The following is a 17,241-nucleotide window of genomic DNA, read 5'->3' as shown; positions in this document are numbered from 1 at the left end:
ATAGTTCCAGGTTCTATTAAACGACGTTCGGTCGTTAGTCGGTAACTACTATTCAACCGAACGATTATCGTTTAGATTCGAACGATTTAACGATAATCTGACTGATAATCGTCCCGTGGAATAGGGCCCTTATAGGGGAGGTTACAAAGAGGTTCAGGGTGTCAGAAATATGGTCTTTTTTTTTTTTTGCAAGATGAAACCATGTGGGGAACAGGTGAAAAATAGACTGTTTTGTTTTTATATCAGAAAATGAAAAGCCACTTTTTTTGTCAGTCGAAAACAATTACAGGCTTTTTTCTTTACTGTGTGTGCACTAACAGCATAATCCCTATAGAACCAATTAATTATTACATTGGGGAAAAAAGGCGATATTCTTGTTATTTTACTGTGTGTGAACATAGCTTAAAGGGGTATTCCACTCAAACATAACTTTTGATATGGAATGGAACTAGCCTTGATAGGACAAAACAGTCAGTACTGATGGCCTACATATCCTATCACGCAGTGCAGGTAACTTGGACACCCTTGGTCACTTAGCTACACCCAGATAACCACGTATGGGGCTTGTAGTACCCTGACAGGACGGGTAGCACGCAACTGTAGAGAAGGAAGGTCAGACCAAAGTCTAAATACAATTACAAGTAAACACTTCACTAAAAAGTGTATCACCAGGTTCCAGCAGAGTACACAGCTACATTGGGTTGGGGCTCCTTTGACTGCTGCTGCCCATGGTGAGACTAACAATTCATTCCATATTTGTCATTATCTATTCAGTCCCCTTCCTCCAGTTCTGAGCTTCTGCTTTCTGAACACACAAAAATCTCTGTGAGCTTTTCTCTCCATCTCCCCCTCCTCCCCCCTCCCTTCCAAGACAGCTGATGTAAACAAGTCCCTATCTGCAACTTTGTAATGCCGAAAGGGTTAATCGGAGTGAGTTCATCAACAACCTGACCTCAGATTAACCCTCCCAGCATTACCAGGAAGCCTCAAAGTTGTAAATAACGCCTGGCAGGGATATGTTTACGTCCGTCATCTCAGAAGGGGGGGGGGGGGGAGACGGAGAGAAAAGTTCACACAGTTTTTTTTCTTCAGCAGAAAGCAGCAGCTCAGAACTGGGATAAAGAGACTGGACAGATAATAACAAGTATGGAATGAATTGTTAGTTTCACAATGGGCAGCAGCATATGAAAATATGTTTGAACGGAATACCCCTTTAAGGCAGTTTTTAAAGGGGTTATCCAAAAATAGAAAAAGGACATCTACTTGCTTGCAAAAACAATGCCTCCTGTGTCCTCATTAGAATTCAGCTCCATTCACTTCAATGGTACTGAACTGCAAAACCCATACCCAAACTGAGGACAGGAAAGGCGCTGTTTCTGGGTGGGAAAAGAACGGCAATGTTTTTCTAAGCCTTAATTACGCCTTTAAATATTTAAATGTTACAATTATATTATCAGTTTTCCTCTAGGCTAATTTTTTTTTTTATTAAAACAGATAATATAATCCTAGTGATCGGTTCTCTTAATTGCAGCAAGGCTCATTTCTTAAAGGTGCCATACAGCTCTATAAGCTTTAGTTGTCTGAAAGTAAATTGATATAACACTGTTTATCCATGTATACAATTCATGGCAATGAAGCATGACAAGAAATATGCAGACAGGTGGGATCCAAACTAAACATATAATTTTATACTCCATAGGGTTTGTATAAGCCAAAGGAAAAGATCTATTGGCGTTATACTAGCTGCCATTAATGATGGTTATCCATCACCTGTAAGTGGAGAGATAACTCCTAAACTGCAGAAAAGAATATTAGAACTCAGATGGAAGGCGTTAGAATTCACAATGGAAATCAATAGTATTTAATTTTAAAGTGGAATTCTGGACTTGGTTAGTTATGGAGATTGCACTTGCAGTCCATCGAATTAATGGCATCACAATTACATGAATCTTTCATGAGATTTTCATGCACAAGGAAGTTTCAAGTAGAAAAAGGAGTGAATCGTGTAGCCAAACAACCTGGATTGTGGTTTCCTTCACATTCAGATTTTCCATTGGACACAGGAGCCTCCCATTATGGCTCTAGTCTCCATAGACTGTAAGGCATAGGTGTTTGTTTCTCCTGTGCACCTGTCTAAAAGCCTGTACTTTTAGGTTAAAGTGGTAATGAGGTATTCTGAGCTTTTACCACAAGGTGTCAGTATTTTCTATATGTCTATGTATTGCACAGCTAAAGTCAGTATTGTGTTAATGTTTTATGTGTGCCATATGTTTCTTACTGACGAATAGGAAGTGCTCTTTACTTCTAATCTATCTCTTTTCTCCTTTCTCCTGTACACACTCATCCCCACCACTCACAGGTAGGCATACAGAAGCCCCTGTAGGAGGAGTTACATGGTGGAGGAAGTGCAGTTTAGTTCTTAGGAAAAGATGCAAAACCTTAGGAAAAGACTTCTTTCTTAGGAAAGACGCAAAACCTACTGTTCCTGCTGTAGTTAAGCCAGGGCCTAGCTGATGCCAGGGCCCCGTTCTGAAACAACAAAGTCAGTTCAGTGCAGTCTAGTCTAAACACCACAGTGTATAGATGCAGCGAGAGAAAACCAGTTCTTTTACAACTTCTACTATATCTACTATGCAGTACTAAGCACTTCAAAATGAGAGGTCATCAAGAAACACCCTAACCCACGCCAAGAACACATCTGCACAAAGCAGGGCAGTATCCTGGGCACAAGAGGAACTAGCCTCAATAGGACAAAGCAGCCAGTACTGAAGGCCTTTGTATCCTATCATGCAGTGCAGGTAACTGGGACACCCCCGGACACTTCTCTACCACGACGGGGCTTGTAGTACCCTAACAAGACGGGTAGCTCACAACAGTAGGGCAGAAGGTGGTCAGACCAAAGTCTGAACACAACTAAAAGTAAACACTTCACTGCAAAGTATATCTCCAGGTTCTTGAAGAGTACACAGCTACAGTACATTGTGTTGGGGCTCCTCTGACTCACTCCTCTACTCAGGGCCAATTCTATCTTGTCTGCTGCCTGAGGCAAAAATGTAAATTTTGCCCCCCCCCCCCCCGACTCTAGATTAAATTATGTAGCAACAATTCCAACATCACCCCAGCTATCAATAAACTTATTATTTTGTATTATGAGGGTCTGTAGTTGTTGTGCTGTATTATGATGTTCTGCAGCAGCTGTGCTATATGCTGGCACTTGTAGTACAACAATTGCAGCTAAAAGATGATGTCTTTATAAAGTAAGAGGCCATTACTTTTAAAGGTGAGCAGTGCTATACAGATATCATAATGCACATAGATTATTGTAATACACCTCGGCTGCTGCAGAACCTCATTACACATCTCAGATGCCGCAGAACCTCATAGGTCTCTTACTTTAAGGAACCAGAATCATCTTTTAGCTGTAAGTGTTGTACTACAAGTTCCAGCATATAGAACAGAGGGGCTGAGAGCTGGTTTCTGACATAATAAATGATGAGGCTGTGCACACCAGTGCTACCTGCTCTGCATGAAGTGGCAGCCTGGCTGTCTGGATACAGCAGGACAACTGCAAGTTTACAGCAGAAAAATACTTTAAAAAAAACTGCAGCAAATATGAAATATAGAGCAGCTGAAGCTTGTGTGCATGCACTGGTATACACACTGTACATATGAGGTCTCTGCCATGATGAAGGGTCTGTGTACAAATCAGGGAGGCAGTGAGGGAAGTGCTGGAGATCTTCTAAGAGGTTCAGGACAGGACTTACAGATTGTTATGGTCCTAAGCCTGTGTTTCCTGCCTGCCCTGTAAGAACTGAGCAGCCTGTTGCTATGGACAGACTCTCCCCTTACTGTTTTATCCCCCGACTCGACTGCTGAGAACATGTTATAGGAGTCAGGACACAGTAACTGCATGAGAGAAGCAGAGCCCTTCTATACAACTAGGAGGAAGGGAGGGGGTTAACCCTTGGATGACACTGACAACAAAGAACAGTAGTGCAGAGCAGCTGTATCTCTACTGCCCGGCTTTCCTGCTCTCTGCATGACTTATCTCCTGGTTGCCCTGTAACATAGATGAGTGTCAGGGATTACACTCACCTTAGTTTTTAACTTTGCCCACCAGTGCTGCATGCCAGGAACAGATCGATAGCCTGTATGAGCAGCTGTCCGCTCTCAGAATACTGCCCCCTGCAGGCGGGGAGGAGCCTTGTCTGAGGCAAAACACTATCTGCTTCTCTGCCAAAGATTACACAGATGTCGGACACTGCTTGGGGAGGAAGCTGAGACAGAGCACAGGGACACAGCACACTGGGCTGCAAATGACAGCAGCAGGGAAGATTCTGCCGCCCCTGCAGGCTCCCAAAATCTGCCGCCTGAGGCGGCATCCTCATTCTGCCTCATGGCAGAAACGGGCCTGCCTCTACTCTACTGTTCAAGCACCGCTACAACTACCTTTCCTCTACTCTACTCTCAAGCACTAAAAGTCTATGTGAAGATTTATCTATTCTGTAAAAGTGTATTTTTATACTGAAGAACTTGACAGTAAAGCTGTTCTATTTTTACTTCACTTGGACTCTTTCATATTCTATACGCACCAGCACCTATACACACAAACCGCACACCTTGGGTTATTTTTCCCCTTTCTGTGGGTGGCGGTACTGACAGTCCGGAAGGGCCAGTTGCCACAGACTACCGTGACAAGGGCCCAAGGGACCCACTAAAATCCGTCTGGTCAACGACCATTAGGGAACACAGCCAGCCACACAAACAAGCAGGTATCAACATCAGACCTGTGTGCCGGACAGAAAAAAAAAACGAATTTGGTCAGCTCTCCTAGAACACCATTCACACTAGGCAGGAGCACGTTGCTATGGCTGAAGTTGCAAACACACAAAAACATAAAAAAAATGCAACAGCTCACCGCAATGGCAAGATACAGACCCACTACAGACATTAAAATAGTTAAAAGCAGCCCCCCCCCCTCCAACTGCCAAAAAAAAACTTCCACAAAAATAATGAGGCTCTTGGTTACCATTTGAAAACGGCGTAAACTGCCCCACCACATTACGGTGGCCTCATACACAAGGCAGTCCTACACTGTAGTATGGCCTCTCCATGGCATGAAATACGCCTATGCTCTGGGCATGCAAGATCATCACAACACTAACACATTTGGCTGAGCTGACACAACCACCAGTAATAACATCACACGGTGGAGCACCACACTGACACTATTAGCTTTCCCCTTTCATACAGTACAGTACAATGGCAGGATGAGCACTGGGATGTCCATGCTGCTGGATTGAGACAGCTTTCCTATTTTCCTCTCTATCACACACACTTATAGCTCAGTGAGTCAATAGAGAAGATTAATGCAATGCTGATGCCGTCTAAAAGCAACACCTCTTTTCTTCCATATTTTATGCAGTGTGCTAATGTCATTTTGCCCAGTGTGAAAATACTTCAAAATCTTTCCTGCTTGACGCATGAATATTACACTGCATTATTTTACACATTTGTTCTTTATGTATACAATGGACCTTCAGGTAAAAATGACATTTATACTAATACTTAAAGGGGTATTCCACTTAAACATAACTTTTGATATGTTGCTGCCCATAGTGAGACTAACAATTTCTTCCATACTTGTTATTATCTATTCAGTCTCCTTCCTCCAGTTCTGAACAGCTGCTTTCTGCTAAAAACACAAAAATCTGTGTGTGAGCTTTACTTTCTGTTTACCACTCCTCCCTTCTGGGACAGCTGATGTAAACAAGTCCCTGGTAGGGACTACTTTGTAATTCCGGAAAGGGTTATTCTGAGGTCAAGTTGCTGATGAATTGTGATTAACCCTCCCAGCATTACAAAGAAGCTACAATATTGCAGATAAAGCCAGTCAGGGACCATCTCAAAAGGGAGGGGGGTGAAGGGGGAGACAGAGAGAAAAGCTCACATAGAATTTTAGGTTTTCAGCAGAAAGCAGTAGATCAGAACTGGGGGAAAGAGACTGAGTAAATAATAACAATTATGGAAGGAATTGTTATTCTCACCATGGGCAGCAACATATCAAAAGTCCTGTTTGAGTGGAATACCCCTTTAAATTATATCATTTTGTAATATAACTTAACATTTTTAGGCCATGTTCCCACTGCGTAAGACACCGGCCATTCCGTGACCTGGCCGTTGTCAGAGAAGATCATCCCGGTCGGTACTGCAGATGATGATCCTCACTGCTGCTGATTTCGAAATGTGTGCGCATCCGTGTGCTCCCACATCCGAATTCCACACTGCACACATTGGAGCGTGTGGCTTTATTAGTGTAAAATTGGTGTTCAATTTATACTCTATTAGAAACCCATAGTGCCCGTATGAACAGAGACCTAGGCCTTCTGCACATATCCGTGCCTGTTAATACAATTAGGAAATCCTGAAGACTTCCAGGAGGCTTACCATCAGTATTTCCTGACCATTAAAACTAAAGATAAAAAAAGCCATACTCACCTGCTGCAGGCCGCAGTGGTGCCCTCCTCTGGCTTCCTCCTCCCCCTTTCTGCTCTGCGAGTGCATGTGGGACATCACTTGTATGCCACAGTACTGGGGGGAAAAGAGCATCATCTTATGGATTAAAGTAATTGACAGGGCCAGGAGCCAATGGCTCCTTGCCCTATCAAACACAGCAGCATATTTAACTGTATATGCTCCTGATAAGGGGCGCGTACAGTTAAAAGACCAGGTGCAACACCTAGCAGCCCTTGTCTGGGTGCTAGCCCTTGCCTGGCAGCTAGCACATTCAGAATTCCAGACAGATTCCAGATGCACATCCAGAACTATGGGACATTCGTGCCAAAATGTCCTACAATGTCTGGACCTATTTTTCAGCACGGACACCTTTTGGGAAAAATCCTGAAGGGTGTCCATGTCCAATGAAATCCTATGGGTCAGGAAATCTATCCAAATTCTTACAAATTGGATGTATGCATGTGGTCTTACCTAAGCATAGAAATTCCTCACAGTCTTGTTTTTGCATTGTAGCTGGGTGTTGTGGTTCGCCATTCCGGAATGTGAGGATTTTTAAACAGTTTCTTGCCGGAGCAGTGAGGAATATAACAGTCAGCATCCCAACTTGTACAAGCCTAACACATTACACTTTCTATTCTCTCCATTATCCACTTAGTCGAAATGTGAACAACTGATACTTATAAAATACAAGATTATGTGACAATGAGAGCCCATGGTATAGAAGTTTTAGCGGCAGTAATCCCCTAGCAATTTTTTCATTATTGTTCTCCTCCCAGTGAACCAACACAGAACAGGAGTTCAATCTCAGGAAAGGCAAAATTGTGTATTTCTGGCTTTAATAAGAAATATTCAGTTGCCAACGTTTTACGGAAGTTGAGGGGTATCATGGCAGAATGATTCATGCTCTTCTGACTCTCTCTAAGCTGATAACTAGACTGCTATAGTCCAGGATGTCTTATCCCTACGGTGGGATAAGGAAAGACAGACAAAGTGGGCCACAAAAAGGCAGATGGAGTTCACATTAAAGTGAAAGCTATGCATGCTGGGTCACCATTGGTCAGTCTAGAATGATAATCTAAGTTGTAGCAGTTAGCGCCCATCTCATACTTATTGTCAGGGCAGCAGGTTATGGAACATTGTCGTATTGTTGATATTGTCCATGAAGGGGTTCCCTTTAAAGAAAAACAATTGTCGACCAAGTTAGTCAGAAAGTAAGGGTATGCACACACTGAGCAAATGTAGCGGAATCCCGCCTGCCTCAGTGTGACACTGTTTGGTATGGCAGGGCTTGCGCGCCTTTGTGTGTGTGCTGATTTACGCTTCAATGTCAATTCTTTGGACGGATTCCGCTGGAGGAATCGTATAGAAGTCAATGGAGCTTGATTTCTGCTTCAATTCCGCTTGCACTCTGCTCTAGGGGTGGGTTCACACAACGGAATCCTCACGGATAAGTTCCGGTGGATTCCGGCGCTCATACCCGCTCGCAGCGTTGCACATCTCCACTCGAGTTCACATTAAAGTGAAAGCTATGGAATCCACGCAGATAAGTTCTGTCGGATTCCGCTGCTCATACCCGCTCGCGGCGGCGTGCATCTCCGCCCGTGTTCACATTAAAGTGAAAGCTATGCATGCTGGGTCACCATTGGTCAGTCTGGAATGATAATCTAAGTTGTAGCAGTCAGTGCCCATCTCATACTTATTGTCAGGGCGCTCGTGGTGACACGCATCTCCGCCCGAGTTCACATTAAAGTGAAAGCTATAGAATCCACGCGGATAAGGTTCGGCGGATTCCATCGCTCATACCGGCTCGCGGCAGAGCCGGAGCCGGCGGAGATGCGCGTTGCCGCGAGCGGGTACAGGTGACGGAATCTGCCGGAATTTATCCGTGTGGATTCCGTTGTGAGAACCAACCCTAATTCCGCTTGAATTCTGGTCGAATTCTCCTTCCGCCAGAGCAGAATAGCAGAGGAATTTCAAGTAGAAATATTTCCTCTTCAATGCCCTTAAAGCAGTTGCGGTATATTTCCTTATTCTTTTTTCATTTAATTCACAATAATATTATTTGCTTGTTTGTTTATTTAGGATAAATTGTAAACACTGGAAAAAATACATTTCTACCAGTTTTAAGTAGAACAAAAAGAAATTTTAGAAATCCAAAGAAGATGGATCAGCACTGTAATAAAGCAGAGAGAGTGGGTTCAACCTTTTTAAGGTCAGGCTCCAAGCTCTTCTTCTAGTCATCAAATCCAAATGGAGGACGCAGCACTTGAAGAAATTCAATAAAGTGTGAATTTATTTTCCAAATGTTACAAGGCAACGTATCAGCTCTTCATCGCGCATGAAAGTAGCCTGCAAATGGCTCCATTGAGGAGCTGAATTATTACCGGGTAAATGACCGTGGTTTACATTTTATTAGAATTCTTATTGTCCTGCTTTCTCTTTTTGTAGTTTATTTCATGCCATAGGGCCAATGTAATTTTGGGACGTTGAACCAAAATCGTTTATCACTTGATTCCTTATCATTCCACTTCTAATGTCTTTCCTCCCTCTTCGATGTCTGATTTTCTTTTTTTCTTTTTTTTTTTTGTTGTTATTTTTTGCTATTTTTCAAAAGTCTTTTTTTTTTTTAAATTTAAGTAATATGTTTAAATTTGCTTAAATACATACAATTTAAATTAGTGATTTTAATAAGTTTCTCACAAGGTTTTATGCAGTTTGCAGCAGCTAACATGGTACTAAATATGTATATGTTAATTTTTACTGCAGTTACCTTTCCGCCACCAGTAATCGAGAAGGTTAAAAAGTGTGAGCGCTATAGATGCTGACATTGTTCAAGGTATATTAGGACTCATTTAGAACCCGCTTAAGCAATGATTTATTTGTTTAACTCTGTAAAAGTAGGTTAGAGGGCTCAAGGACAGTGATAAATGTCCTGTGTGTTTCTTCTAACACTTTTGTGAAATATGTTTTGGTTCTTAACGACTCAAAAAAGTGAACGATTTTGTAAAGTATTCAATATAAATGGAGTTTATAAATAGGAAATGTAAATCTTTGGTTAGTGGTAGTTTAACCCATGAATTTCTGTCAGTCCATGGTAGGAAGAGGTGGCAGGAATTTGGTGAGTCCCACAGCCCATGTAATGGTCATCCAGGCACAGCTGATCACCAGTATGTGAATCTATGCATGGTAAGGCAACCCAGACCCATTTCTGTAAAAGTGTCAGGATATAGCATAGGGGTGCTGTGGTATAACAAAAAAAAAATACAGTCACTTCATTCAGTTGATCCATGGCATACCTCCCATAGAGGTCAACCAAGAAGTTACTAAGAGACCTGATGGTCGGGGGAGTTGGTTTTAGGGTTGAATGATCCTGGCTAGTGTTGAGTGGACTTGGCGAACTGTTTGGGTTCGGCACGTGACTCCTGGCAGCTGGAGAAGTTGGATGCAGTCCTAGGAAGTCATGGAAAACACAAATACAGCTTATGGCCATGTTCACATTCTGTATGAACATTAACCATTGTTTGACACGTGCCAATGTCTCAGATGTTCATCTGGACAATACTGCAGTATCGGCCAGGTGAACATCACTTTATTTTTATGGTAATGCGGGCACATTTGGGTGTTCCCGCACTCCAATTAGGCATAGAGTAAAATGTAAAGTACAGCTGGGAGCCGTACTTTACATTGTGAGAACAGGCTATCTTGTCAGGCTGCTACTCACTGAAATAGACCTGTCAATTATTTTGTGCGGCCAGGGAGACCCACGGCCTTTGTGTATACAGAGTAATGCATACAGTGTAAAGTAATTGTACACTGTCATTAAACAACGTCCATTTAACGTACAAATACCTAGTGTGAATGTGACCTATGGGCTATGACTGTATCCATGTTTTTACAGGTAGCCTTAGGGCTGCATCCAACTTTTTCAGCTACCGGTAATCAAATGCCGCACACTTGGGTTTGCTCATCTCTACCCTTCACTTGCTATTGTATCTACTTTCAGGTAGACACTTCCTCATTGTAAGTGTGCTTGAAGGTTCGCTCATCTCTAGTGCAGAGCCAGCTCCTAGAGAAAAAACTGTGTATTAACAGCCCTTCCCTGACACCCTCTACCCATCATGAAACAGGAGACCAAAGTCGTATAGAAAAAATAAACTATTAATTAAATGGACGTCATTTGGGAAAATGACACCTTTCTGCTTCCAGTCCAGAATAGAGCTAAGGAAGAGGGATATCATTCTCCATGTTGTTGAATTTTAATGAAATCTGTTGTTTTTTTTTATGTCCAACTATGGTTAGGAGTTTACTCTGTACCTGCTTCACCGAACATGGACTGGCATTTGTCCTGGTGATGATGCTAAAGATGACCTACAGTGTTGTCCTCACAGTGACCTCTATAAGGTGTGCATGCTCTGTACACCTTGCTTCTGTCTTTTGCTAACTATAGTAATTGCAAATGATCTGTGCCCTTGGAGTTTGGTCTTTAAAATTTTTTATTCCCCCCTGAGAGTAGGTGTCCTAGGCTTTAGGTACTGTACTACATTCAGTAGTATTTACAAGGCATTATCTGAACTATACGAAAATGAAATGAAATAGACTTTCTTAAAGGAGAAATCTGGCAATTTGAAAAAATCGACAACCGGCAGGGGTGGGGGGGAACATAGTAAACAACCACTACTTACCTCTCCACGTGCCCCAAAAGTGCTGAGTCACAGGCTCCGCAACCCCCCCTGGAAGGCATCTTCCCCCCGAGTTCTCATGACGTCACATCTTGGGGGAAAATACCTGACATGGCTGATGGATGTCTGCCTCTGTCATTGACTTGCTGAGCGGGCAGTCCATTACCCGGGTCGTGACGTTCGAGCAGCAGGGAGAGGTAAGTAATGATTGTTTACTATGTACCCCCCTGCCCCTGCCAGCTGTCAATTTTTGTAAATCACCAGACTTCTCCTTTAAGCCAGGGTAGACCTGCCTGTCCAATAAAGTGTTATGGTTTTAAACTGTGTATAAGGCCATAGAGGAACATTTTGTAAAGTTATAAAAAATACCATCCCTTTTAGAAAAAAAAAAAACAGCTAATAGCACAAACAATAAAAGAACACATTTTATAGAACTGAAAAGAATAGGGATTTATACTGAACCCTTCAGTAACCTTCTAGTAACTAACTTATTGTCCTGATATTGGTTGGGTAGAAATGTGACGTTAGATTAGAAAGCACTTACAGTAGTTCACTCTCTATAATACAGTCGATGCTAAAATGTTGCCAGTAAGAGTGGCTTCAAAAACCCAAGGATACAGAATAAGCAGTAATAAAAGATCGGCGCTCCTCCTTTGTGTGAGTGGCTGTAGTGACAAGCTTTATTTCATAGAAATCATCAGCTCCTATTTGCAATTACTGGCACAGCTGCTTTCTTTTCTCTCCCAAACCTATCACTACCTCGCTCACAGGTTTTTTTTTAAGCAGAATTAATTTTATCATAGCTGAAGGACAAACAAAGATTAGGAGAGACGGTAAGAGCTGTGGCAATTTTATCAACGGGGAAAGAAATCTGGTTATGGTCACACCAAGAAAGGCATTGGCTATGCTGGAGATGCCCGACCTAGCCTCCTTTATCTGCTACTGTTAGCGGAAATGAGTTAGCGAATGTTTATGCTCCTCTAGAAAGCCTTAGTATATGACCAGTAATGGGCCAAGCCAGGACTTCCTAAGTAAGGACCCATCTTAACTTCATTAAAGGGGATAAGGTGGTTGCTGACCATCTGAATAGCTATTTCCAGTCAGTGTTTTCAGAAGGAGGCGTTCACAGTCCCAATACGGCCAGACATAGTATTGACTCGTGTTGTAAGGCTTCAACCCCAGTGTTTATAGAGGCCAATGTTTCAGAGGAACTTGCCCATTTAAAGTTGATTAAGGTGATGGGTTCAGATGGTGTCCACCCTACATTTCTTAAAGAACTCTAATCAATGATTGCTGCCCCACTGATGGATCTGTATAACCAATCTTTCCTAACAGATGTTCCTAATTGGAGAACGGCCAATGTCATACCCATCTACAAGAAGGGTAGTAGAAAAGAGTTCAGTAACTACAGGCCTATTAGCTTGACATCTGTAAAAATCTAAAAATCTTCTAAAAATGATGAAAATTCTTCTAAAATATAAAAGATAATTGATCATCTAAAAATCAACAATTTGATGGATCCAAACCAGCATGGCTTTATTTAGGCCCGGTCATGTCAGACTAATGTCAATGATTATGTCACAAAAGAGTTGGATGAAGGTGGTGTCGTGGATATCGCCTATCTGAACTTCAGCAAAGCCTTAGATACAGTTCCCTATAAAGAGCTGATAGAGAAGTTAGAGACAATAGAGACTCAATCCCTGGATAGTTCACTGGATTTGTTGTTGGCTGAAGGATAGATATCAGAGGGTTGTTATTAATTGTGTATATTCCAAGCAGACACTGCTCTGGGTCCTATTCATTTTTATATGTTTTTAGGAGACATAGGAAAATGTTTGGTGGGTAAGGTTAGTTACATAGGAGAAGGTTTGGTAGGTAAAATTTGTCTGCTGATGACACAAAAGTGTGCAATAGGGTTGGTATTCCTGGAGGTGTCAGTAACATATGGAAAATGATTTAGCTTTACTAGATAAGTGGTCAAAACAATGGAAACTGCTGTTCAATGTTTCAAAATGTAAAATAAAAGCAATAAGAGGTTAGCATTTCATGATTATTTAAATTAGTTTTTATGTCTTTATGGTCTTTATGGTGATCTCCTCAAGGCGGAACTTTACCATTTTGGTCCTACATTAAGAATGGATAAATAGTGATACCTAGGTGACTGGGTCTGAGCATCTTCAAAATGGCATGTCTTGTAGGGTATCTCTTAGTATGTAATTAGAGATGAGTGAATTTATAGTAGGCTGCAGGGCTTTGAAGTCTGCTCTGCTCTGTGCCGCTTGTCCCCAGGTGCTGGTAATGGATGGATCCTGTCCCACGACTGGATCCATCTTTTTTTCAGCACCTGGGGAGGAGCGTCATGGAGCGGAGCAGACTTCAAAGTCTGTAGCCTGATTAGCAGAATGCAGATAGGAACGAAGCACTTCACGTCAGGTACATTAGAACTGTCCATGGTGCTGAACACAGGATCCAGAATGTTTAATAACTTCTAAACCATAAGAAATATTGCAGCCATCCATTTCTGAGACAATGCTGGTCTTCTTTAATATGTTACATAACCACCTTTCCACAAAGGACAAACTTGCCCTTGATCCAATATGGCGGCTTTCGAGATGTAGACCATGTTCCCGGAAATAAAGATAGACCCCCTAACTAGAGATGAGTGAACCTTTCAAAAGTTTGGTTCGGCAGGTTCGCAGAACTTTAATGTAAAGTTTGGGTTTGTGCCGAACCGAACGTTAACAACCCGCATTAACACAGCTAAATGCCTGCAGGTTTTTAGCTTTTTTAGCTGTTTTAATGCAATTTCTAAAGGCTGCTCCTTATACTTACATGTCCTTCTTCTCCGCTTCCATCCCAGCTTCTTGTATGGTGAAGGCCTGCTCAGTCAATCACAGGCTGAATAAGACAGGGCAGCACTGCGGCCTGTCATTGGCTGACTAGGACGGGGCAAGACTGCGCCTGTGATTGGCCTTTCACTCTAGAGACAAGAATGACAGCTCACTCAGCCATTCACAGGCCGTGGTGCTGCCCCAACCTAGTCAGCCTCTGATTGGTTGAGCGGGCTGTCACTCCTGAAACAAGAATGACAACCCACTCAGCCAATCACAGGCTGCGGTGCTCCTTTAACCTAGTCAGATGAGCTGGCTGAAAGGGCCTTCGCCACAGAAGAGGCCAGAACGGGAGCAGAGAGCCACCAGGAGACACTGGGGTGTCATGAGTGGCGCCATCTTCCCGAACACCTCCAAACTTTGCAGAAAGGTCGGTTTGGAAGTGAACCAAACTTTTTGCAAACTTCGGAATGAATCTGGGTTTAGGTGGCTGGGCTCGCTCATCTTTTCCCCTAAACCATTACTTGCTGGGGTATTCAAATACATTATTTCCCCTTTCATTTCTGAAATAAAAAACTGTCCTGAGATTTTTTCTTACTCCCTCTCTCTCTCAGGCTACAGCTCCATTTTAGACACTCTGCTAAAACATATCCTTCTTTTATGGTATATGCGAGCATATGGTATAATAAACACTCAAGTTTCTGCAGCTACTATTTGCTTTAATTGTTATTTACTTACGTACCATATACCAGAAGCTCCACATATGTTCTGTTATACGCCTCACATGAATTGTGAACGCTGGAGCAATGTCTCGAATATGTTTTATATTTGTTGCTATTATTATCATCATATACTTTTACATTTACATACATCTGCCATAGACTGCTTTGAAAAAAAAAAATCATCTATACATTTTTGTATACATTTATATCTGTGTCGAGAATTATTCTTATCATGAAAATGAGAGATGGAATGTATAATGACAATAAACCTGTTCTACCCGTCCGATGAATAGGCATTGGGTGTGAATGTTATTTTTAGTAAGAAGAAGCAGATAAGCAGCTGTAAAATACCTTTGCCACCTTTGGCCCAATTTACATTTGCAAAAACTTACTTTATGGTATTTTAACAATAGTGAAGGTTATAAATGATGCTCATAAACGTCTCTCTATTGTTAAAAAAAAAGCACTGGGAAAGCACTAGGAAAGTTAGTCTCTAAGATTTTACAGAAGGTGAAAAGTGCAGCGTGCCAAAATACCAGAGTTCAGCAAGGAAGGTATTATAGCTATCCTACAAGCCTTACAGTACTGTATAATGTAGAGCTATATCTCCCAAGGAAACAAAAATTGAGAGGTTAATATCCAACAAACTTTGTTTACCCCAAGAAGAACTTGTTGGTGAATCCACTGAGAACATGAGTACTATGACCATGTTTATTACATGACCTCCCAGTGTTGACCTAGCCTATCTGACCTGTTTTTTTCTATTTGACTTTCTGATTTTGACTTTGTTCCATGTTATCTGACCTTCTTCCTTTTTTAGCGTTTTTGGTTATACATGCCCATACGGTGTTGACTACAGATGAGCGAATCCTGAGCGCGCTTAGGTTCGTCCAATCCTGAGCATGTGGCACTTGATTACTGGTGGCTGAAGAATTTGGATGCAGCCCTAATGCTGCCTGGAAAACATGGATACAGTCATAAGTCATAGGCCATATCCATGTTTTCCAGGACTCCCTAGGGCTGCATCCAACTTCTGCAGCCACCGGTAATCAGACAAAACCTGAAAATTGCTTGAGGTTCGTTCATCTCTAGTATGTACCTGCTCTGTTTTATCTCTCTCTTCTTCTGTGCACTTATCTCAGAGTAGGGACCATGACCCAGGTGGAGGTTTCCATTTAGGACAAATCTTCTAAGTTGGTTGGGATGAGAGCAGGTTTTCACTGATCCCTACCTGACTTGACACATGCAAAATCTTTGATCCTGTGTACCGGAAAATTTCATACAGCTTACAGGTAAATTCAGCAATGTAGGAATCTTAATGTTTTTAGTTTTTGTTATTTCATGTATCAGCTCTATAGGCATGTCTAGTTTAGTAAGTCGGGTTATTTGCATTTCTCATAACACATGAATTCTTGACATCTCTGTTTAGTGCCATTGCACTGTATGTAATTCTAAATAGACATAAAAAAAAATTGACAGCTGGATGCCAACATTCCCAGAGCTGTCCTGCTCTGTGGTTATTCTGCGCATAAGGTGGTCGTCATGGAGGAGCATGTGACCATGCCCTGCCCGCAGTGTCCACTATAGGTATATAGCTTCTCAGTGTTAGACACTTGGGGGTGGGGCATGGTCACATGCTCCTCCCTGTCGGACATTTTATGGACAGAATCACCACAGAGCAGGACAGCACAACCTGGAGGAGGGAAGTCTGATTTGAGCTTTATGAAGTACACAGGGATCTGCTGTCAGTAAGGGCTGTGAGTACACTTTCTAATACTGTATACAGAGCAATTTTACTATAGAGTTGCCAACCCCCTTTAACTATCCTCTCTCCATTGAGAATACATGAATGTTTGGCCATGCCGACAGTGGTGGTCTTACCGCCATTACCAATTGTGTGGCAGCCTATGTCCGCCCATGTACATATTAACCTGCAGATGGTAAAAGCCTTGAAAGCTTCAGAAAATGTAAACTGAGAATTATATAGATATCATTTGTCATTGAGTGTAAGGTACTACTATAGGCGCTTATTCACATGACCTGCTAGTGACCTGCTAGATTCTGTACCTACAGTAATTGTACCTCTTTTTTATACAGGGATATATTGTTGTTGGATCATACACTGTATCACAGAGATATTCTCATCCAGAAGTATAGCAGCATGATGGCTCAGTACTGTTAATTTGCAGCCCTGGAATCCTGGGTTCAAATCCTCTGGGTCCTCTAGTTTTCTTCACTACAAAAACCTAGTGATACAGTGCCTCTTGTAGGCACCATATGGTGGCAAACGGAGGTGCCTACAGGTATGTAATAATGATCTGTTCAGACTCCAGCTGCTGCCATAGAAGATCCATGCGCTAGCTTCACCGTGCCGATGAGCCCTAAAGGTCATTGATGAACTTCAAAATATGCATAAACGAATGTTAATTCTGCTCTGTATATGTATAACTGTAAAGGCCTCATCCAAGATTTCTGCACTAAAATAGTATTTAA

This window comes from Dendropsophus ebraccatus, chromosome 10 (genome assembly GCF_027789765.1).
Source record: "Dendropsophus ebraccatus isolate aDenEbr1 chromosome 10, aDenEbr1.pat, whole genome shotgun sequence".
NCBI classification, from domain to species: domain Eukaryota; kingdom Metazoa; phylum Chordata; class Amphibia; order Anura; family Hylidae; genus Dendropsophus; species Dendropsophus ebraccatus.
The sequence above is the reverse complement of the archived record's forward strand: the minus strand, read 5'-3'. Positions refer to the sequence as shown.